The sequence below is a fragment of the Leptopilina heterotoma genome, unplaced genomic scaffold, assembly GCF_015476425.1.
Source record: "Leptopilina heterotoma isolate Lh14 unplaced genomic scaffold, ASM1547642v1 Lhet_97, whole genome shotgun sequence".
Taxonomy (NCBI): domain Eukaryota; kingdom Metazoa; phylum Arthropoda; class Insecta; order Hymenoptera; family Figitidae; genus Leptopilina; species Leptopilina heterotoma.
Window position 1 is genome coordinate 2,185,821 of NW_025111203.1, and position 24,906 is coordinate 2,210,726.

Consider the following 24,906-nt stretch of genomic DNA (forward strand, 5'->3'; position numbering starts at 1 on the left):
TACGTCACTGTCGATTACACTCAGTTTTACCCATGCATAATGCAGTCTATTAAAGCTCGTGTTAAAAATAAAATAAAATTTTCTTTTGTGTAAAGTGAAAAATATTTTTTCTATATAAACATAGAGCAGTAGTAAAGGAATAGAATCCTGGACAAAAAGGCGCCGTCACTGACATGGAAATAACGAAGCCAAGGGGTTAGTGGCAGTAGGGAGCTTCCAACGTCATCGGGGAAGAAGCTTATAGATAGATGGGTGGGTGAGTGGGTTGATTGCTGCGCAAGGGCACATCAAAGCGCATGCGTTTATGATCCGAATTCTCACAAAATGAAACTACGGTAGTCTGAAAGAACCCATAGTACTGTGCACTCTGTGCACTTAATTACGCTATTTTAGGAAAAAGTCGTGACCCTCTTTTTGCCTCAACTCTATTTTTCGTAGATCTTGATTTACTTTTAAATAATTCGTGTTCGTTTCGTGAAACAACTACAAATCGCGTGGAATTCTAAGTCTATATGAAAAGAGGCATTAAGGAAAAGGCTGGTTACGATCCTTTGAATGTGAGAATCGTCTTTTACATAGTTTCTTCTTTTACGTGTCTATGGCCATTTTCTTGATTAAAAAATGTTTAGTGATGTGATTATTTTTAAGTTCCACACAGCCAGTGTAATTATAATAGCAAGTGAATAAAAGTTAGGATAAAGTTCTTGTAATTGAAGAAAGAATAAGTGGTGCTAGTAAAGTTTGCCTGCAAGAAGGATATGTATGATAAATAGTGTTCGAGCGTGGAATTAATGCTAGCATTGAACACAATTTCGGCGATTAATGCATCGGTACTTCTAAAATTGACGACATAAAATGCTAATTGAAGAAAGAAAGAAAGAGAGAATCTCGTATCTTCCTAGGCTTTCTACGTTTTTTCTTTCATCATTTACCCTTTAATTCCTTCTTCGATCTTAGCCCTTGGGCTTTTACTTCCCCTTTTTCTCTTTCTCTCTCTCTCTCTCTCTCTCTTTCACACATACATTTGAAAGTTTACTATTTCAATCCCCACTTTCGTCCTTAGTTTCTCTCTCACTCTCACCCTTTTCGTCCACACCTAGCCTTTCCTCGCATAACCTCGACCTCGTCACAGATCTGTATGAAGAAGAAACATGAAATTGTGTTAGTGACTGAAATTTTCATTTTGTGGATAAGATTGTGACAGGTTCATGTGATCAAATTAAGATTCCATATAAATGTGTCGAGCACGTTATAAAAAGTGAAAAATACGAAGAAGAGGAAGAAGAATCAACGACAAGGAACGGCTGCGAGCGAGTTTATTTTTAGTGTGCGCGCGCGCCCCTCGAAGGCGCTGAGAGTAGTGTTATATTATATTAAGCAAAGCGGCGGTGACCCGATGAAGCGGCGTATGTGACATCCAATTTTCTCTAGTCACCTCCACTAAAAGACTTTGCAGACCTTCCAAGGTGAGTATTATTTTCAGTGGTAGCATTTGATTGTCCACCATCCTCTTTGACAGTTTGCTCTTCTCTTGTATATCCTTGAATTCCTCTTACTGACTATCAAGCTTTCCTTCCTTCTATTCACAAGCACCCCTTTCTCCTCCGCATGTACACACACACTCGCCTCACAGCTTTCCACTCCTCTAACCCACCACCCTTGCGACCCGATGCACTTGTTCCACACCCTCTTCGAGCTCTAGAAATTACCGACTGTAGTATTACGAAAATTATGTAATGCAACTATACAATGTCGGTGCATGGCGTGGTCATAGCTCTCGACTTTGTCGTCTCCATCTAGGCTACATCTACACTATTTTAAATTATCTTCAATATTATCGCGAGGAACCACAGCACCTATCTACTCAATCTCAGAAATTTGAAACCCGCATTACGATTGTCTTTATAAATCTGCAACTCAACTATTTCTGTTGATGACAGCACTACAACCACTATATCAAGTCAATCAAAAGATATTTGCAAAAGTCACTTTTTTTATTTATAATAAAAACCGAAAACAAATTCAAATGTCATCAACAAAATAAATCTGCTTCCTTACTGAAACTATAATAGTTTCTACTCAAAAACAAACTACAAAATCTCAAAGATTACCATTTTTATATACTTGCTATTAAATTCATGTGCACATTATTAATTGTTCACATACACAAATCAATAAAAAAGTTCTCTACTATCAATAAAATTAATCAAAATTAATTAAAATCAATTTACTATAGTCCAAATATTTGTAAACAGTGTACTTTTCATGTTCAAAGAAAAAAAGTATGTAAGTTGATCACTTTTACATTTTACTTTTCAGAGTTATTGATGATAATTAATTCGGTTGTAACTGGTTAAATTCAAGATAAACGCATCAGTAAGAACAATGACAAAAAAAGCAACAAATGTTGGGACTTTTGTCACCAAAGCAGCAATTGTTGTCATGCTGGTTTAGCCTTGAACTTCCGGAGTCTTTTAATTTAACGTACTGATCTATACACTTCCCTTCAAGATTACCAACACTTATATTATGATTTATTTACATACAACTTCATTAAATTACTCATTGACGTTTTTTTCATATGTAATTGATACAACTCTAGTATTACATTCCCATTAACAAATTATGTGTATACACAAAATTATTGATAAAAAACGTACTTGCAAATATTGTAAATATTCATATTAAATCAAATAATTTATATATTCTAAATAATCCCTTATAGATATATCCGGGTCTGGTGCAAATTCCGAACACAGAAAAAAGTAAGTGTTAAATGTGCGTGTTATGTGCAACTGTCATTGCATACAGTGGTGTTGTTTTAACACTAGTATTCGAAATATTTGTCAAAATAAACATACTTGTATTTTACGTGAAAATCTAATTAATAATTAAAAAGTACTTTAGTGAAAGTGTGAACAATTTAATTTTTTCCAACAAATGGATTAAAATTAAAAATATCTGATATTAAGAACAATTTCAGTAACATAACCTAATAATTGTGTCGATTTTAATTTTTTATAATAATGTTAACTTTTTATTTTTCAAAGTGTCAAAAATAAGTCTGTACAGTTCCAAACACTTATGAATTCTTTAAAAAAAAATTTTATTTAAAAGTTCCAAAAAAGTACGTTAATTGTTTACAATAATAAAATTGTTGTGTTAAAATAATACTACTGGGTGAAAAAGTGTTGTGTCTTTTAACACCAAATCTGATGTCAAAGCAGCACCTACTTTTCTCTGTGAGTGAAACACACTGACCGACGTGGATTTTTAACTCAATGTCAATGTTATTTATGAAATCTATTATAGTTGAGAGACCGTGGAGTTTATTTATTACTAATTAAATTTCAAAAACTTTAATTAATTTTCTTTTAACATACATACTTGTTTTTGTTACACTGTAGATACACTGGGTCAACTTGACCTACGTTTTTGGTCAAATTTTAATTTTAATACAATGAAATCTATCTGTAAATAAACTCAGTCTACTGTATGTACATTACTTAAATTTTCTTACATAAATATTGTTGTTTTTGAACATCAAAAAGATTTTTTAAATATCCTGAAAAAATGTTTATGTACCTATATGTGTGTCACAAAAGTTAATTAACGTAATTCACTTGATGTAATATTTAGTTATTTCTGTAGGACTGCTCTCAAGTCGAGAAAATAGCTTTCGTACCAACATTAATGTTGTAAGATCAATTAAATATCACATCAAGTAAATTACATTTCGTTTTAAACGTATAGGAATATGCGTGCTATAAATTCCAAGGCAATTTTTTCCCCGTATAATCACACAAATGCAGTTGCATCGATTTAAGTGAAAGAAGGTATTAACCTAAGTTTGATTCATAAAATAGTTTAATTAAAACGGAAGCAACTCCACTTTTTTGAAAAATTAAGAAAATGAAAAGTTTTTAAATTGTCATTTTTTGTTATACATTTTTTATAAACATTTCATAATTGAACATTAAGGGTTTATATCACCTTGTCAACTTTAAGAAATTAATTTCTTATGGATTTATAAAATAAAACATCTTAAAAATGTTATGTAAAAATTTAAGAAAGATCCGAACACTCTAAATATATTTTTTACCATGTCATTTGAGGGTGAACACACTGAGAATGTTGTATGTAAATGATTAATTTTAAAAAACCTGTCAAATATTTTTGCATCTTATTACTAGTGGGTTATTGAGGTTGCTAAATACAAATCTGAAGTTGATATAAAAAATTATTTTTAGACAAACAAAAAAATTTGGAAAATTTTAAAATCAAATTTTAGGATTTTTTGAGTTTTTTTTACCGTGTTACACTCTAAATATCTCAATATCGCCGTTATTTTTTAAAAAGTAAGACTGTTAAAAAAGTTAAATAAAAAAGTGTGATCTACCGCTTCAACGATCCAAAAAGAAAAAAATTTTAAATGCCCAATCAAAATAAAATTTTTTGGATTTTTCTTTGGAAATAATTTTTTTTAACATCGATTACAGATTTGTATTCAGAAAACCCCTAAGTATTAATTTGTAATTAAATAAATAATTAATTAATTAACCATTTACATACAACACAAAAATGTTTTTGAGTTATTTACCGTGACACACCCTAAAATCATGTCGGACAAAATTTTTTTATTAAGTAGATCACATAAGAGAATAAAATGAGAAAATTCATAAAAATGTCACTTTAATAGAACTAGAAAATTTTTTGAAAAAAAAATTTGAAATTTTTTTTTGGAATCTCTTTAATTGTCTTTTCAACATATTCAAAGCTGATTAAAATGCATACAGTAGTTTTTCAGAATAATGGGTTATTGATTTTTTTCCTCTCCATAAGTTCCAAAAAACTCAAAATTTTGAGTTAAAAATTTCAAAAAGTTATTTTTAAGTGGGTAGGAATGAATGGGAAAAATATATTCGGGTCACTTTTTCCATACTTATTTGGCTATACCCTATCACATGAAATTGCCCATATGTATATATGTGCATTACCGTACGTAGCAAATAGCATGACCATGGTTTTTGACATTTTACTCAAAAACTATATTTTTAAAAAATTTGGAAAAAATATATGTTAAAGGGGACATTATAAGGTACTTTTTACAACAAAAGAGAAAGTGGTCACTTTAAAAAATAACCCTAAAAAAAAATTTTAAAAATTTCAAAAATTTTTTTCAAAAATTTTTTTTGAAAAAAAAATTTTGATTTTTTTTTCTAAAATCGTCTTATCTATATTTACAACCTCTTAAAATTTCATTAAAATCGGTTCAGTAGTTTTCGAGAAAAATTAGTTTTTTGATTTTGCTTTCCCCCTCCATAACTCCCCCAAAAAAGCGAATTTTGAGTTCAAAATTGCAGAAAGTTATAGTTATATGGATAGTAATATATGGGCCAAATTTGAGAAAAATAGATGCGGGGGCAGTTTTTGCACACTTAACCCCCTAAGCCCTTTGCGGCAAGTTTTCAAAGCCAAATTTGATAACTTGCCTGGCAAATTTGCAGCAAACTTGCGGTAAATACCAAAATGTCCGTTTGGTGGCAAGTTTTCAGAGAAAATTTGCAGAAAACTTGCGTGGCAAACTTGCAGATAATTTTGTAGCAAACTTGAGGAAAATTTGCAGCAAACTTTCAAAAAACCTAAAAATTAAAAAAAAAATCTTTTTGTATTCAAAATGTATGTATTTTGATAAACGTTGCCTTCCCTAACAGGGAAGGTGACATAAATGTAGTGCGCAGCTCTAGATGTCATAGAAAACTACTGCGCATGCATTTAACATTTACTTTGCCATGCAAATTTTCTGCAAATTTGCTCTGCAAACTTGCCACCAAACGGACATTTTGGTATTTACCGCAAGTTTGCTGCAAATTTGCCAGGCAAGTTTTCAAATTTGGCTTTGAAAACTTGCCGCAAATTTGCAGAAAATGATTGTGCTATGTGGGAATATATTGAAATTTAATATCTGTGCGTTGCGCAAGCGCAACGTCTAAGGCGCCTACAATAAAGAAAAAGTGAGGTTATATTATCAGCCTGTTTTGATGTGCGAGCATGAAAATGGAAAAACTTACGTCGTAACTGCCAGCAAAAATTAATATTTTTTAAGTTCATTAACAAAATTAAGCAAAAAATTAAACAAAATTACAATAATTTTGCAAGGAAATTATTTTATTAAAGTTTTAAAGTGGAGTAATTTGAGTTTCATTAGTTCACCGCGGCCACTAGAATTGGCGCCACCTCCTTGACCACTGACACATAGACCCAACTTGTATGTGGTTTTTCCCACATGCCCATAATAAAACTAAAAAAACATGTTATAATATTCTTTAGTAGTAATGTCGCGAGTATATAATTCAAATTTATATATGACATACGAATTAATAAATATTGACTACAATTTCATGTGTTTTTTAGAATTTTTCTTGCAATGACTGCTATAATTCTACTATTATTATTATTATCATTTATAAATATTAATTAACAAATTATGTATTATTATATCTGTAATTATATTATAGAATGAATTAATAATTATTAATGCACTAATAATGTAATTATTTGGTAATAATGTATAGTAAATTATATGCGCTGTTTGTCGAATTTTGAAATTTTAGGAATTTGATTATATGTTTAAAAATTTCTGTCAAGTTTTGAGCTCTACTTTGTGGTTTTCAGAAACCAAATGTTGTTGTTTTACCGCAAGATTTAAAAATAAGGTACATTTAACCTATAAATTTGAAATGACGTTTGCGTATATCTTAGATAGTAAAATTAAATATCCAAGATACTTGTCTTACAGTTCACTTTCATATAGATATATTGAATTTTAACATCCTGGATATTATAGGTTAATATATTCTGTCCAATATATTTAGATAGTGAAATTAAATATCCAAGATACTTGTCTTATAGTTCACTTTCATAGATATTGAATGGTAATATCTAGATAGTAAGCCTTAATATCCATTTTTCTCAGTGCATCAGCGCTATAAGTATGATTTTTAAAAAACAAAACTTTAAACTATACTACGTATAGTAGAGTTTAGAATTATGTGAAAATATTAATTTTTACAATTTTTCTAAACCAAAAAACTCTAAAAAATTTAATTTGTCGAAAAATGTTGTTTAAAATGACCCCATTTTGTTTTCTTTTTATATGGAAACTATTAATTCTAGTTTGGACGATAACAACAGTCCTACTAAACATAAATCGTTTTGGTTTTTGTATTTCAGATTTTTCTAATCCGACCAAATATGTACCTACACAGCGGTCATGGGTAATTTTAACAGGGATATTTTGTTAAATTTTAAATAAATATTTTTTTAATAAAATAAAGTTTTCTATATTGTTAAAGAGTTTCTTTATTAAATATAAGAAAGATCTGGATCAATATAATCTATAAGAATCGTGAAAAAATTCGAGAACATTGCTTAATTTTCTGGCGTGTTAAGTATGATATGAAGTAGTGTTTTATTACACCGAAAAAAATGCCTAGGACCCGTATACCAGGAATTGACTAGGTTTCCTAGTTACGAGAGGAGCCAACTATAGAATCCTAGTCAAAGTAATAAAATTCAAGCATAGTTAAAGTGACCAGGAAAATTAGTCGATGTAATCAGGAAAAAATAGTCAAATTGACTAGGATAATTATATTAGATTTACACTGTCACTGTGTATCATAATTATATGAAATTCTTAATCAAATTCTTATTATCCAATAAAAGAGAAAAAGTAAATATAATTAAAAAAAATAATTAATTATTTTATTAAACATATTTATATTTTACTTTGCATTTATATACCTTGGAATTAATTTAAACTTATGAAATAAATATTTGACGCAGGGGGGACGCGAACACCTGAACCTAACGAATACGCACTTTGAAACCCGGAACGATAACCACTACACTAAACACGACTTGGTATTTTAATTTTTTAATAGACACTAGATTTTCGAGTCAAAATACAATACTTAATCAGATGATGTTTTATACATTTCAAGTACACAATTTTATACACTTGTCAAAAACTATTTATTTTTAATTATTTATGACATTCAAATGAAAATAAATTCAAATACACAAATTATTGCAAAGGTAAATTTTCAAACACACTGCGCGATTAAAATAGTAAAAATGTTGTCACCACGTGCGTAAAAATTTCGACGATTTATATTGAAACCTAACCAAAAAAGTCTGAAAGAATTGACTAATATAATTAAATAGTTTACTTTCTAAAACATGGACCATGTATATTTCCAGAGGTTCCGAGAAACCAGCAATTTTGATGTACGTAAGAACTCCATTTTATGTACAAAAAATAGACGCGAGTAATGATAAAAAATCGTTTTACGAAATCACGATAAATGACGCGAAAGATATAGAGGTAAACACTGTCAGAACAGAAGCAGACGCGTGCGCATTATGGAAATAGGCAAAATTACTAAAATCCTAGTCAATTTGACTAGGATTTGCAGGGTTGTTTTTGTCAGACTTGAATTTGTTGAATCAACCTAGCGATCCTAACCATAATGATTAGGAATCCTTATTACTTTTACTAGATTAAGATTAACTATATAATCATACACGGAGAAACTTTTTCTTCTAATATTGAATATATTTGGTTATCTTTATTCTAAAAGTACGTTAGAATGTGAGGATTTTTCATGCGTTGTGCTAATAATTTCAACATTAATACGAAAATATGATAAGTTCGTTATATATTAAGCAACCTTCGGTGTACAAAAATTACTATCTGCATTAGAAATAGTCTTATTTTTCTTTAGAAAAGAATAAAATGCTAGTTTTTGTTTGTGAAATAATACGGTAATTCTAACCTTTTTTCCACATATAGATAGAATATATAACAGACATTCTAACGTAACATACCAATTTTGGAAGGACTGCGGGCGGACTTAACCGATTTCGCCCGAGCATCACCGAGTCCATCACCTGACGTCGCGAACTAACCCTAATGTTTTCGAAGTTGAAATTCACACGTGTATGAAAGAAAAAAACCTTTTATTAATAAACGTGAATGTCTCCTCATGCCAAATTAAATTCAAGAACTGTTCCTCAATATAACATAATTTTTTTCACGACTTTTCCTTATTTACATAATTTGATTAGTAAGTTATTTTAAAAAATGCTCTCTCTCGAAGGCACATATTTTTCCACTCGTTTAATATATAAGGACGATTCAGCTGTGTACTTCTAACGAATCGTGCGATCTTTCGGTTTCCGTGACCAATCGTCGTGTCTTTACTTGCGTGTGCGTGTGTGCGTTAATAATATAGGTTAGGTTCTTACGTCGTGTTAAATATATTTACCTACAGTTACAGTGACATTCACTAATGCCATCTACCATCAGATCCAAGTATCACTATCGTCTCTATGAGTATCTATAGACAATTAATTTGTTGTGTTTCTTTTTAATTCATGGCTTTCCCAACTTTGCAAAAATTATTATTTTCTTTCTAAAACAACATACTAATTTTCGTTAGTTTCCTTATGAAGAACTGTAAAATATATACTGAATGAGTGTTTTTGATAGTCTCAATAGCAATTTCTATAACCCAGCAAACACGTTACGTAAGTGTTACATAACAAATAAAGCACCTTGTTATGTCTCACTGTGACAATATTGTTATGTAACAACTACATAATGAGATAGTAACAATATTATATAACACTGTTACTGAATGGTGATATAATAGTTACATAATTTTTTTAAATAACTATTATATAACTGTGTGATATATTCATTACATCACAGAGTGATAATTTTTGTCTTGTTAGATTGTTCTCTAATTGTTACATAACTGTTACGAAACTGTGTGACATAACAGATACATAATTTTGTTATAATTAATAAAGTAGGTTACATTATTATATCACACTGTGACAATATTATTATGTAACCATTATATAATGAGATAGTAACACTGTTATATAACACTGTTACTGGATGGTGATATAACAGTTACATAATTTTTTCAAATAACTATTATATAACTGTGTGATATATTCATTACATCACAGAGTAATAATTTTTGTCTTATTGCATCGTTCTCTAATTGTTACATAACTGATACGAAACTGTGTGACATAATAAATACATAATTTTGTTATAATTAATAAAGTAGGTCACATTATTATATCACACTGTGACAATATTATTATGTAACTATTATATAATGAAATATTAACACTGTTACTGGGACGTGATATAACAGTAACATAGTTTCATAACATACGTATTATACAACAATGTGATACATTCTTTTAAACTGCACTTAAATAAATAATAGGCAGAATGTGTTTTTTACATAGGCAATTTTTTCCTAAAAACAAAAGCAATACACGCAAAGCAATTGCTTATTCTTTTTAAAAAGAAATTTTTGCTTTCGTTCCTGAGGTTAAGGGGGGGTATAGTTAATTCGGTGAAAAAAACGCATGTTTTTTAGAATTTTTTTTAGCGATACGCAGAAAGTTAATTTATTTTATCACTTTGCATATAACATTGCAACATTTGAACAATATTTTTTTAAATTTTGATTTAAAAATATTAAAAATTGAGCGAGATAATGAGATTTTTCTTAGCCGCGTCAAAAAAAAATGATTTGCGGTGTACACTCTAACTCGCAACAGAATCATCCAAAACAAAAAAATCAAAATGCATTTGTTAAAGGAGATGTTTTTTGAGGTATTATCGGAAGGGATTTTTTTGTTTTTTTACTTTTCGATTTTCCGTAGCACTTGAAAGCCAAAAAGTCGATTTTCACTGTAAAAAATCGATTAATTTGTTATTGTAAAATTGGTAATTTTTTAATAAAAAAATAATGGCTTCCGATGTTACCTCAAAAAACATCTCCTTTAACAAATGCACTTTGATTTTTTTGTTTTGGATGATTCTGTTGCGAGTTAGAGTGAACACCGCAAATTTTTGGAGGCGCCTGAGGAAAATGTTAGAATCTTGCTCAGTTCTTAATATTTTTAAATTAAAATTTAGAAAAATATTGTTCAAATGTTGCAGTATTATATGCAAAGCGATAAAATAAATTAACTTTCTGCGTATCGCCAAAAAAAATTCTTAAAAACATGCGTTTTTTTCACCGAATTAACTATACCCCCCCCCCCCTTAACATAACAAGGCAAATTTTAATTTCAATATTTAGAGAATACTATATGAAATAATAAATTTATTTATTCCAATATTCACAACTTATCCAATGAAGAGATTAAACCTTATAAACAGAATTAATATTATATATATATATTCATTTTTACTATCGTGAATATAATGATAATGTATTTTTATAGTTTATTATTTAAAAATTAAAAAATTATATTTTACATTTTTATTAATTATATGTGACGCGATTTGAAGAAAGGGAACTTAGAAGCAAAAAATTGTAGGCTATGTTTGAAATTTTTTAAATGAAAATACAAAAAAGTAACAACCGTCAATATAAATAATTGACATTTTAAGTCTTTATTACAACTAAAATATTTAAAAACAAATTATTTAAATAGCAAACATGTTCTGTAACTGTTACGTAACATTTCTGTAGTAATAAGAGCTAAATTACGTAACTGTATGTAATTGTTATGTAACATAAAAGTAACAATGTTCTGTAACTGTCGTTACAAAATTGTTACGTAAAATTGTAGTCTCTCTGTTACGCAATAAAATTATGTAATTGTTACATAACTGTTATGTAACATGAAACACTATTTTATAATTATTGTTTCGAATAAATATTTTTTATTATACAGTGAGTTCTCGCGAGTCGTTCAATTCTCGAAAATTTTCAAGATCATAAAACTCACGAGTCGTTCAACGCATAAGCCACGCCTCCAAGGCGATTTCAGGGATGTGTGAAACATATTTATCGCCCCGAAAGACACAATATTCAATGACTTTGGTCCGTTTAAATTACACAGCACTGAGCACCGGCGCGCGCATGCTAGAAATTGAACGACTCGTGAATCGGACACTGATCAGCTGTTAAACGACTGGCGAGTTTGAACGACTCGTGAGTTGAACGACTCGCGAGAACTCACTGTAAATCTAGTTTAACTGTTTAAGTTTATTAATTTACAATAAATTATTATTAATAATTATTATCAGTATTATTTATTATAATTATTAATGTCCAAAACTTTTAAAGAAGTACGTAAAAGTAAAGTGGGGTGAAGAAGCCGACTTTTGGAACATTTTACGATATTTAATATATCACTCACTTTTAATTTTATTTAAAATTTTTTAACGTACTCTGAAAAGTTTGTCTATTAATAATTTAAAAAATATCTTAATTTTTTTTGTAAAAAGTTGTCAGAAATTAATAAAGAAAAATTTTTATTTGAACAAATTTATTTAAAATTAATTTAAAGTTTATAACTCTCAAATTTTATGTGAAGAAAAATAGAATTTTCAGAATAAAATAAAAATTTGTAATCCCGATTAGTATAATTGTAATCGTTTCTTTTTGTTACTCACATGTGTGTGACATTGTTATGTAAATGCTACAAAATTGTTACTTATATGTGTGTAACATTGTTACGTAAATGTTACAGAATTGTTACTGAACACTGTGACTAATGTGTGGTAGATATTTTTATTAACACGTTAATCGTATATTACAAATAAAAAAATCACAAGTTTGTCTTTGTTACGTAATAGTTACATAACAGTAAGTAACAGAATATACGGCACTGCAGTTGATATAGTAGATTAGGAGAATTCTCATCCAGCCTTCAGTGGCCGTGCGGTTTAAATGCGTTGCGTCGGGTCGTCAAGGGCGGGGGGACGTGAGTTCGATCCCACATGCGAGTGGATATTTTTCATTCTAAGCGTTATGTAAAATAATAAAATTACTATTTAATCTGTATATAAGTGTTGTGAAATGTGAATAAAATAAACTTGTGAACATGTTTATAAATAATATTAAAGATCTGTAAAAAAATCAAGTTTAAAAAATGTACTAATTAATAAATCAGTTTTTTACTAAAATTATTTTTGGATATTACCATGTCAAATGGCATTTGTTATTATCTATTGAATAAAAATAATAACAATAATTTTCACGTAGGTCATAATAGTGATGTTACAATTATATAACAAGCTCATCAAATTATGTAACAGAATCTCATAATTGTGATATAATAATAAGTCACAACGTGATATAAGTGTGATATAACAATTATGTAACATATTTACATAACTGTGATATAATAATAAGTCACAACGTGATATAAGTGTGATATAACAATTATGTATCAAATTCTTCCAATTATGTAACATATTTACATAACTGTGATATAATAATTAAATATCACGCTGCAACATAATTCTTATATCACCCTTCTTGTAACAATTATGTAACTGTGACCCTCATGTTACGACATTTCGTGTCACATGTTCATATCATGTTATATCACGTGTGATATTCTGTGACATAACTGTTACATAACTGTTATGTAACAATGTTTGCTGGGAACCTATGTCGTTTTTCCCTTGAATCTAACCTAACATACTAAAATGTCTCACCAGTTTTAAGAATTAGTGGTATTAAAAGTTTCTCCGTGTAGTTAATAATACCATCGAGATTTTTTTCGGTGTAAATCACATATTAGGTAGTATTATTTCATAAGAATTACTGACAAACACAAAAAGATATAAGAAAATTAAAATAATCAATGTTTTTCAATTATAAAGAGTTGTGAACCTAATCTTTTTTTTTTGACTTTCTATGGTGCGTGACAAAGACTTTTACGTTAAAATTATAAAATATAAATTAACTCATACGTAAAACTGTGAAAAACTTATAAGTCAATAATTGAAGGGTTACGCATGGATTTTAGCTAATGAATGTTGTATATAAAATTCTACTAGTTTCACTTTTTTAAGTTTCAATCCAATAGACAATACTTACACTGTTAAAAATGTTTGCAAATTTAATTTAATTTACATTTTTCAAACATATACCAGTGTATACATGTACAAAAGTATTCCACTTAAATGTAGAAAATTTGTAGGTATTCTTTGGTGATTAATAATAAAGCTGAACAATAAATAAAACAAAACAAATCTAAATGTAGAAAATTTTTATTCTTTGGTGATTTTTTTGAGGTTTTTATGGCAAAAACTTTGAATTGAAGTGCATTAAATAAATAAATTTATTAATTAATGTAGGTCATTAATTATTAATCATTACTTATATTTACACTGAAAAAAATTTATTTGATTCAAATAAATATTTACTTTAATCAAATAATTTTAATTTAAATCAATTAAATATAAAAAAGGAGTTAAAATTTAACTCCACAATTTAAACAGAAAAACATGTCAGCGCTGCCATTAAAATAATATACTGTCGTGGGAGTAACCGAGGAAATTAACTCCTATTTTGGAGTAGATTTTCAACTCCAAAATTTTCACTCTATACGACTATACGCTTATTGTTTACTCCCTAAATTTTATACAGTGAATTTGCTTCAAATACTAAAATTATTGGTTCAAATACAATTTATTTGACTTAAATAAAATTAATTTGATTCAAGTAAGTATTTATTTGATAAAAGACAAGAAATCGGCTGTTTGAATCAAATAAATGTTGTTCAGTGTATTTAAATAAAAACATTTAATTTAGTGCATCAGAATGGTTTTTTTATCTGTTCATAACTATAATTATCGATTACTATGCAAGAGGACAATCCTCTTAAGTGAATACCAATATGTTCGATACCAAATGTTATAAGAGAAAATATTACCTACACGGAAAGTCTAATACAAGATTGACAGGTAATATGAAGGGTACATTGAAACAGAATACTATTTCATATAATATAATATTGCCGCATTTCACTATAGTGAACCGATTTTGAATATTAAATCGTTATTTGGTTCCAGTTTAATACCTGAAATCAGTTCTAATGATCATCGATCAGGGCAAATCAATGAGGGCTACGCAGCCGGCCCTTATAATGAATCGCCCACATAGTTTATTTGCAAACATTTCTAATAATTTTTTATTACTAAAAACTTAATGTTTATAAAAATTTTAAACAATGAAACCCACGTTTTTAACCCTCGGAGAAAACACCTATTTTCCTATTATACGGAAGACACTCTGCATCAAACTGACCCAAAACTTATTTTAACCGAGTATAATTACAAAATGATTGGATCAATTACTATAAATTTTTTTTTAGATATACTTCAGGATTAATACAAATAAATTTTGCAAAAATTAAACTATTTTTGTTGTCTATAAAATTTTGTGAATATTTTTGTTAAAAGTATTGTTTTGTTTATATCTTTAAGGGGAGGGGCTCATAAAAATACGGCGCGCAGGGTCTTCTATAAGTTAAGCTACAGCCGCCATTTTTAATTTTTTTAAATATAAATATGTAAAAAGTTTATATAATTGAGGGGGGGACAATGATAACTATGCACGACATTTTTCACCATTAAGAACGGTAACCTCCCCTTAAATGATTAGAAGAATTTTAAAATTTTTTCTTTCGCTTCCTGTAAAATCACTATGTTATTGTCGCTTGACCTCTTTCGTCATTAAAAAGTTTTGAAAACATCAAAACCAGTAAAAATTCAAAAATCTGTTGCAACTTTTTTGCAAAAATAGTTGTAGTAAAACTGCGTAAAGTATGGCTACGTTATGTCGTAATATAATGAGAAACAATGTGGTTAGACATTGGAGAGAAACATTTTTTCAAAACTTATCTTCAAATTAGACAGTTACGTGCAAATCACCCTTATAAACAAACTTGTATAAACTTATATAAACAACACTATTTCGACCGATGAACCTGTCACAGTCTTAATACCAACCCGAACGAATAACTAATAATAGCTCGCACGCTATGAATTTACTTTCTCATCGTCCTTATAATAAATACTAAACGGAAGTAGTAGCTATGCGAACTCTAGTCTAGGGATCTACTTACCAACGTTACCGATCGAGCAGTAGTGCTCGTCGGTATTACGTATCTCTACTGCTCGGTCGGTAATGTTAGTAAGTAGATTTTCTTACCGCGTGTGAGAAGAAAAAGTGCGATATTGTGAAATTTAAAAATCTCATATAGTTTTGCTTAACTAGTTTAAAAATTTTAAACAGTATTCTATTTTGCGTTTAGAACTATTTTACTGATCTCTTTCATTGTTTATTATTTAATTTCTCGGATGTATAAAATAACTATTTTTTAATTCATATAATATTTCAGCCAAATAAATTATTTTCTATTAATTAATCTTTAACAACTTTCAACGATTATTAATTAATGACTATTGTAAAGAAATATTTGTTTATATTTAATTAATATTGTTTAAGTAAATTAAGTGGCGTTTGTTAAAACTATAGAAATTGATGGTTCAAATTCACTTTATTTGATTTAAAGAAATTAATTTTTTTAGGTAAACACCCTAACAGCATCCGGATAATCCTAGGGATAACCATGAATACACATATAGAGTATCCTAGGAATATCCATAAGATATTTTTTTGTTTAAAAAGTTTGCATATATTAATATTATAACTTTGTTCATTTAATGAAAAATATGTGAAAAAGGAATTAAAATAATAAAGAAAGTAAAGAAAATAATAGAAAATGTAATAGAGGTACTGACATGACATAAATTTTTGCTGGGGCAGTAGTCAAGTAAGATTAACCGATAACATAGCTCGGGTGGTGAAACTCCTTGGCTTGCAATTATCGAGGTTGAAGCTTGGATGGATGACTGCCTCGGTGCCCACTGTAGCCCTGGTATGGTGTTTTCATTGCAATCGAGACATATCAAGTGGAGGTTTCACGTCAAGGTACAACGGTGTGCCTTGTCCATTATTTATTGCATTCAAAAAAGTATGGTTAAAGTAACTAGGATTCTAGACATTCTAACCAGAATAATAGGTATTAAATATACCCTTACTACTTTTTGTGGTTAAAAGTATTAGATATTCTAGTCAAAAATTTCTGTTAAGTTTAATCGCAATTTCTCGTTAACATGCTGAACTTTTTCTTGTAAAAAATGTCTGTACACTTTTCAAAATATATTTTTGTTAATCTTGACAGAAATTCTGGTTGAAAAAACCACTGAAGAAACGCTTTGTGTATTAACTAGAATTCTCTAGTCTCAGTACCACATTCTACATTGAAGTGAATATTTTTGTCATAAGAGAATAAATTGAGAGGATATTAGAAGAGGATTTTTCCTCTTAATTCGAGATTACATTTTTCTGGTATGGTCCAGGCAAATGCGAATACTCCCAAATCAAAATTGTGCTGAAGACGTATTTAGTTTAAGATAGTTATAAGAATTTTTCAAGGAAAAATTTTCTCAGGGACACTTGTAAAGCGCATAATAGGCTATAAGACGAGTGTATAATAAATAAATCAGGGACGGATGCTAAAATGAAACTAAATTAAAAATTTATTTTCAATTTTGTTTGTGTCAGCCCGAGACAAAATTTACAGACTGAATTTAGTTTTGTGTTAGCCCGAAACTAAAATAACTGTTTGAATTTAATTTCTCACGAATGCATAGCTATAAGTTTGAAAAAATAAAATATATTTAGTGACAAGCTCAATATTACTAAAAAAAAGGAGATATTTTAAGATTAGGTTCACTTTTTCTACTTTATACCTACCTATTGAAGTCTTTTTATGCTGCTTTGTTTTACTTATCTTTAAATATTTCGTTTCTTAATGTGGTCTTTTGCTTAAAAGTAAATAATTGAGTGTTTATGATTTTTATTTTGGATTTATCTTAAAATAAATTCTGTTCTCAGTTTTTGAATTTGGTTTGCACTCATACTCAATTACTCATGGCTTATGAATTATATGTACTTTTTCCATATACTGAGAAAAATAGTAGGGGAGGATGGGGCAAGGATATAGTTAGTTGCTGTTATGCTTAGACGGCTTGCTCAAAAATCGCGTAATTCATGGTATATTCGCGTTTTAACACCAAAAGATGATTGTATAAAAATTGCAAGTCAATCTGTCACCATTTGCGAAGTTGGGAGATTGTTTTTGAAAAAAGTCTGTTTTGCTAAAATGTCAACGTAATGTTTATCATATATTGTTTTCTATATTAGAGTTTCAGAATATTTATTTACTTAAGTGTTTTCCGGAGTGGAATTTCCTGCTGAACACGAATATCGTATTTATTTTCAAATTAATTCACGTCGTTCCCTAAAATTTATAAAAAAACGGTAATGTGTTAATGCCATTGCAAATTTTAAAAAAGTGTTTAATTGTTCTTTTTAGGTTGATATACATAATGGTGCGTAATTATATACGGAAAACGAAGCTTATGACCAAGAAATTGGTTAAACCTCTGATTCTAGTTCAGATGAATTTTAATACAATAATTGCAATTCAGACAATGTTCAATACATATTTTTAATACTTGAGATATCAATATTGAATAGTCTTAATCCAGTAAAATAAAGAAAACAAAAATTTATTGATTTTCCATAACATTTTTAGCATTCAAATTCTTTTAAATTTTTGTTTACTTTTTCATTCATATCTCGTAGGGATTTGAGTCTACAGTAAAATAATGTACAGCAAAATTATAGCCAAATAACCAGGCTTTCCAAAAATACTTCTCATTTGCAGGTACATATTCAAGTTTGGCCGCTAGATCCTTGCCCCATCCTCCCCTATTGTGTCAATAAAATTTTATTCACTTCAAATAAAGGATGGGATTAAATTCGGTAGAGCTAATTAGGAAATTGGTTTCAGACATAGATATTCTTGTTACTGTAAAATTATGCCTCCGACAATATACTTTTTTAATTTTATATATTTTTATTTTGCTACTTTTTAATTCCCATAAAGCACATAACATTTCTGAAATATTTCAGAATTATTTCACTAAAAGATTTGAATGCGAAATATTGTTGCATTATTAAATTTAAAAATTGTTAAATTAAATTATGCAGTTAAAAAATTTTCAAAAACTCTATTTATTACTAATAATTTATTCAATTTATTTATTATTCAATTATATATTATTATTAAATGTATATTTAATTCTTAACTATTTTTAAGTAATTTTAATTTTTGCTTTCAAAAAGCAAAAATTTGATTTCTAATTCTTGGTAAAAAAGAAGAGAATATAAAACAGATAAAACTTTTGTCATATATCTATGTATGACAAGGCCCATTTTTTCCTGAGTAAGGAAACGAATTCTTCTTATAGTCTCTCTAACTCTTGTTGATAGCGAAAGAGTTATCATATAGCCATGAGATCAAAAAGGTGTATTGTCAAATTTAGCAATTAAAGCAATTGATTTTTATGTAGTTCTCACTTATCTCACTTCTTTCATGAAAGGAGACGAAAAAACAAAGGATAGCGTTTTGTTTGATATGCACCACTATATTGAATGTTGTCTCGGGAAAGTCTCGTCTTGAGACATAGTCTCGACACTTTTTCAATTAAATAAAAAATACATTGATTCCTATATAAATTTTTTAAATTCTGATAAATTACATTATTTTTTCATCTGTGTTGAAAATTTTCGAGTCTCGCGGCAACACACTTCCTAACATTAGCAAGCCAGTAATTTAATCATCAAACCACGCACGAATTCTGTGATGGCTTGCTTATTACGTGAGAACATAGACCAACTGATATCTGTGTTGTTAACTTTATTATTTTAAATAATATTGTATTCACAACTCGGCACAATTGTTACTCTTTTGCCTCCTTTTATTAATAATAAAGCCTCTGCAACAAATTTAAGTTAGACTTTCGAATTGCTATAAATAATGTGCTATGATGTGTATGCAGTATGTTGTGTTTCGATTTTCGAATTGGCCGACTTGATTCGAAAATCGAGTCGACTCGAGCAATCCGAATCGAAAGTTAACCGAGTCGAGTCGTGCAATTCGAAACTTCGAATTGCCCGATTCGAATCGAAAGTAGACCGAGGCGAGTTGTGCAATTCGAAATTCGAAACGTCGATTTTCGAATTATCTCCGCTTCGAATTTTCGTCTCGATTAAATGCACACCTCTAATTATTATGTATTGCATACATGTAATATTAGTAATATTAAAATGTAATATTATAGTAAGAAACAAAACAATACACAAAATTATGTATAAGAAGAATTTTATAAGCTCTCTATAAGTAGAACTATAAATGCCTGGACCATTCCTATAGAAGCTCCATTCTATCCATCGCTGCCCTGCGCCCTGGTTGTCTCACTGTTAATAGAAAGCATAAATAATAATAAAATTGCCAATATTTAGAAAGTTAAATAATATTTTTTTCTTCAAGTTATTTATTTAAATTAACGAGTTTATATAATTTCTATCCACCAGGATAAATCCTTACCTTTTGCAAATACAGAATAAAGATACCATCATAAAAAATTACATCTTAGAATAGGATGTTTTATAAAGTATCTTTATTGATATCTAAGATGATTTATGCGTTTTAACAATATTTTAAAATATTTCTTCCACCTTAGAAAAGTAAGTTAATACGACAAGTTTCTAAAAGTATCTTTAATTATGATACCTCTTTTTGCAGTGTATCTATTTTTAAGAGAAATAAGTATATTTGAATATAATACATTTTAAGTAGTAATATGACCCATAAAATTTCGTATTCATGTGAATGGAAGAATTTACTGACACTTAATATAATCACTTTTGTGCAATTTTTTAGTTTACATGAATGAGGAATTCTTTATTGTATGTGTCACAAATACTTAACACTTTCCTGAAAATACAACTACTGTAATACAAAAGATAAACGTTATGACTAATATATAAACTAGAATTAACTAGTATTTTCTTGTGAATTTCCAATTAATCATTTTTATATACAGAAATAATTACTTAAATGTCAATTTAAATCTTTTCTAAATACGGTATATTATGTTACAAATAATAGTCGACTTTTTAAATATTATCGAGTTGTGCCATATGTATAGCAAATTTGTTATACTCTTCTACACCTACCTCTGAACGAGAATTCTAAAATATTAGTTACTCTCTAATTGTCTAACAATTACTTAACAATCATAATACAACACACTGCTAGATCATAATTATGTGAGTCCTAATACTGGCTGTAATTTAAAAAAAAATTCTTTTATTTCTCTGATCGTAAAGAATGTCTACTCCTTTAATTATATATAAATCATAAAAATAATAACTTTCAGCGATTGATTTTACTATATGAAAGTACAAAATACATTTATCGATATCATTTAAAAGCTATAATGTACTGTTAATAATACTGTTAATGTACTATTAATAACATTCTCTCTATAGAATGTTCGTTTTTTTGTTAATATAATTTTTTATGAACATTTAATTTTTTAGCAATACTGAAGATGATCAGCGTTGACCTGATCGAAAAGCTTATATAATAAATATGACTTTCATGAAATTGACTTGCTAAGAAACTATTGCTTACACCTTACATATGATATATTCAGCCACAAGTCGAAACTAAAAAACTATGTACATCTAATTATAATTAATAAACAAAAGTACTAAAAAATTGCTCGTCTTAAAGTTCACTATTATAATAATCTATAAAACTACTGCTTTTTGAAAACATTCCCATTGAAAGTAGAAATTTTATTACGTATTGGCCTTTGAATGGTTGAACTTTACCAATCGTGCACGACAAATTTTTTTGACAGTTTAAGTCGATTTTGTGAATATAATTTTATTATTAGAATAAGTTCGTTATATTAGTATTGTAGGAAAAGCGTGCGCTCCTCAAGAATATATAATAATGCATCTAATATGTGTACATATACTCTCTAAATCTGAATTAGTGCGGATTCGTTTACCAATTTGAATTAGTAACATTTTTTACTAATTGCTGTAGAAAATTACTAATTCAATTATTAGAACGTATTTTTTACTATTTCAAATTAGTAAATTTTCTACTAATAATTAGTAAAAACAGTTACTAATTCAATTGGTAAACGAGTCCGCACTATTTCATTAGTAGAAAACTACTAATTCAGATTTAGAGAGTATATAATATGTTTACTGTGATATTTAGAGGTGCAATGCGGAACATCTAATATCGACTATGGTAAAGTTTATTAGTTATTAAATGTGGATTTACCTTATTTACACATTTTTATCGTTATTTTTGTGGAGCACTTTCCAACTTTTATTTTAGTATTCATGGACTTTTACCATTGTATTTTATAAATTTTATAACCCTTTTCAATTATTATTAAATTTATAAAGCTCAAGTATTTGTCATATATACAACTTCCTCTCCTTCTTTAAAATCATGATTTTTATTGAAATAAGAAATACTGACTTCCACGCTGCCGTCCTGATTAATGTATGGCCGTGTTTTTTGGCAAAAATTACTATTTTTAATACCACTTGAACCTTATAAAATCGATTCTAATCAACAAGAAAATTCTTTCGTTAAATTACGAGCTATGCTCACCGATTAACAGAAAATATTTGGATTTTTAATTGTAGATGAAGCATAATTCAGGTTAAGAAACTTTCCATAAGTAAAACTAGAGAAACGAAAACAACTTAGTTACCTACTTTAAAAAAAAAAAACATTTAAAAATCATTTTTTTAAAAAACTCTCGGTGCATTGCAAAAAGAAGATTCTTAATTTCAGATGTTTTTGTAGTCACTTTTTAGTTATTTGAAATATTTTAGTTTAAAATGTTACAAGAATTTTCATAACACATTGTCAGCATATCGATTTAATGCTTTTACGTATATATATGTTTGATTGATAATATGTTATTTTTTTGGTTAAAGTTGTCGAGTTTAATTTATTCATTTGTTTTGCTTCAAATCTCTTTAACTTTTCAAACATTTTTGTAACTAAAAATATTATATTTTCTAAAGTGATAGAGAATCCCACAATTTTATTGTTCAAATAAAATCTTAAAAGTATTCTCTATTTGATTATTTAAAAAAAAATCAAGAAGTAAGATGGAGAACAAATTTTTTTTAACCCCAAAAATTAAAAAGTTAATTTATTTAAACAAATTATATTTTTTAATTAAAATGTTAATCATTTATCTAAAGTACAATTCCTCAGGTAATCTCTCCTCCAATTTTTATTAAAATCGGTTCATCCGATCGCGAGTAATTAGCTATTTACTAAAACGCTACAAATAACTTTGACCTGGAATAACTTTGGCAAATATTCGAATGTCGGAAAACTATTTACAAGTTTTTATTGTACCATCATAGGCTATCGAAACATATAAGAATAAGAAAAATTCACAAATCCAATAAAAAATAGGGGCCCATTTCAGGAATTCTTATACCCATAAAGTATTTTAGGTATCAATAAGATATATTAGAAAAACTTTTAATCTAATATGTAAGATACTATTTCTCTGTCTTTCGCCTCATTTTAAGATCTCAGAAACACACCTATTTTTATAGTGTAGAAAATTTTATTCTTTAATTTTAATCTAAAAACATTCTAGCCAAAAGTGAAATATTAGTTCATTAAATTTTCTTGTACTATTTTTTTCGTGTGCGTGAGGTATTAATAAACTTAAGAAAACTGTCAGTACTCTGTGTGAATAGTAATAAAACCAGAAAGAAAACTTAAAAAAAACATAAAAACATACATACTGATTCAGAAATTTTTTTATAATATAAATACCTATATGTACATATATTCTTTTTTCTTTTCAGTGACTACTTTGAGAAGGATTGCTTTCAATGGATGCGTTCAAATCCAGTTCTTGTGATTAAAAGAAAAATAGACCTAAATCCATATGAAAAGAAGGTAAATTTAATAAATTATATATATTTAATTTATGTGTAACTGAGAGCTTACGTGCAATAAGGGGAAACGCGCTACACGGAGAAACTTTTAGTAACAATATTTCTCTTATTGCTTATCATTATGCTCAATAAATCATAAGAATGTAGGGATAATCGAGGTATAGTTAGAAAATTCTAATAATGATTATGAAAAGACCCAGTTGACTTCTCTCTTTTTGTGATAAGTTGCAAAAGTTTTATACTTCTTCAAACATATAATTATATTATCTACCAAAGATAGTAGAAAGATTAAAATATAGATTTAAAACTTTTTAAAAACTTTAAACCAAAAGTGAAGTTTAAGTGACGCTACATTAGGGTGGTCCTTACACGGAAAAAAAAAGTACGTGAATCCTTCCTTGAAAGTGCTTGACTTTTGGATAGGACACAAAATACAAGGCTGTATCATATACTTTTTATTAGAAAATATAGAAAAGTCCTAGAGTTATTCTAGTACTAGTATGGGCAACAGTGTTTTTTACATTTTAACGAAAAGTCATTTGTTCAGTTTTATAAAGTACGTGAAAGATTAGTTGACTGCGCTTGAAAATTCTGTAGAGCATGCGCAGTGTGCGTTGCGCGTTTCTACCCAAGGTAAATGCCAGCTGATCGTCTGTTTCCATTTGTGTTAATTTCAGATGTGAATACACTATTATTTTATGAAAAACAAATAGTGTTAATATATATTTGTCTTCAAGAATTGACTTTCAAAAAAATATTTTTTATTTTGTGTTTCTCACAAAACAGAATGTTATGTAAGTAGGGGAGAGTGGGGCAAAATGGGGTACCTTTTTGAAATTGGCTGTTTACAGAGAACCAAACGAATAAATCGATTCAGCTAAACTTCAGAATTCTTCTTTGTACACTTAGCTTTGAGGAAATTATGATAATAGCGGAGAAAAAAATTTTTGAAAGAACTTATATCGTATTTTCTAAGAAAGTGCTAAAATCCCATTTTGCCCCACCCGTGGGGCAAAATGGGATGGCATCAAATAACTATACAAAACATTGAGTATTTTTTCAAAATTCATTCAATTCTTGTTGTATGAGATTATAAATACAAACAAAAAGTAGGATT

The 24,906-nt window shown here is 28.5% G+C and overlaps 1 protein-coding gene across 2 annotated transcripts in view; it reads left to right on the forward strand.

Moving 5' to 3' along the window:
* Positions 1–339: 339 nt before the first annotated feature.
* The window catches only part of LOC122512364 (plasma membrane calcium-transporting ATPase 1), a 221,545-nt gene continuing 196,978 nt past the window's right edge, over positions 340–24,906 (forward strand). For both annotated transcript variants that reach the window (XM_043628151.1, XM_043628150.1), the window contains exons 1-2: positions 340–1,466; positions 23,697–23,790. The gene's annotated coding sequence lies outside the window, so the exon portion shown is untranslated. The remainder of the gene's footprint in view (positions 1,467–23,696; positions 23,791–24,906) is intronic.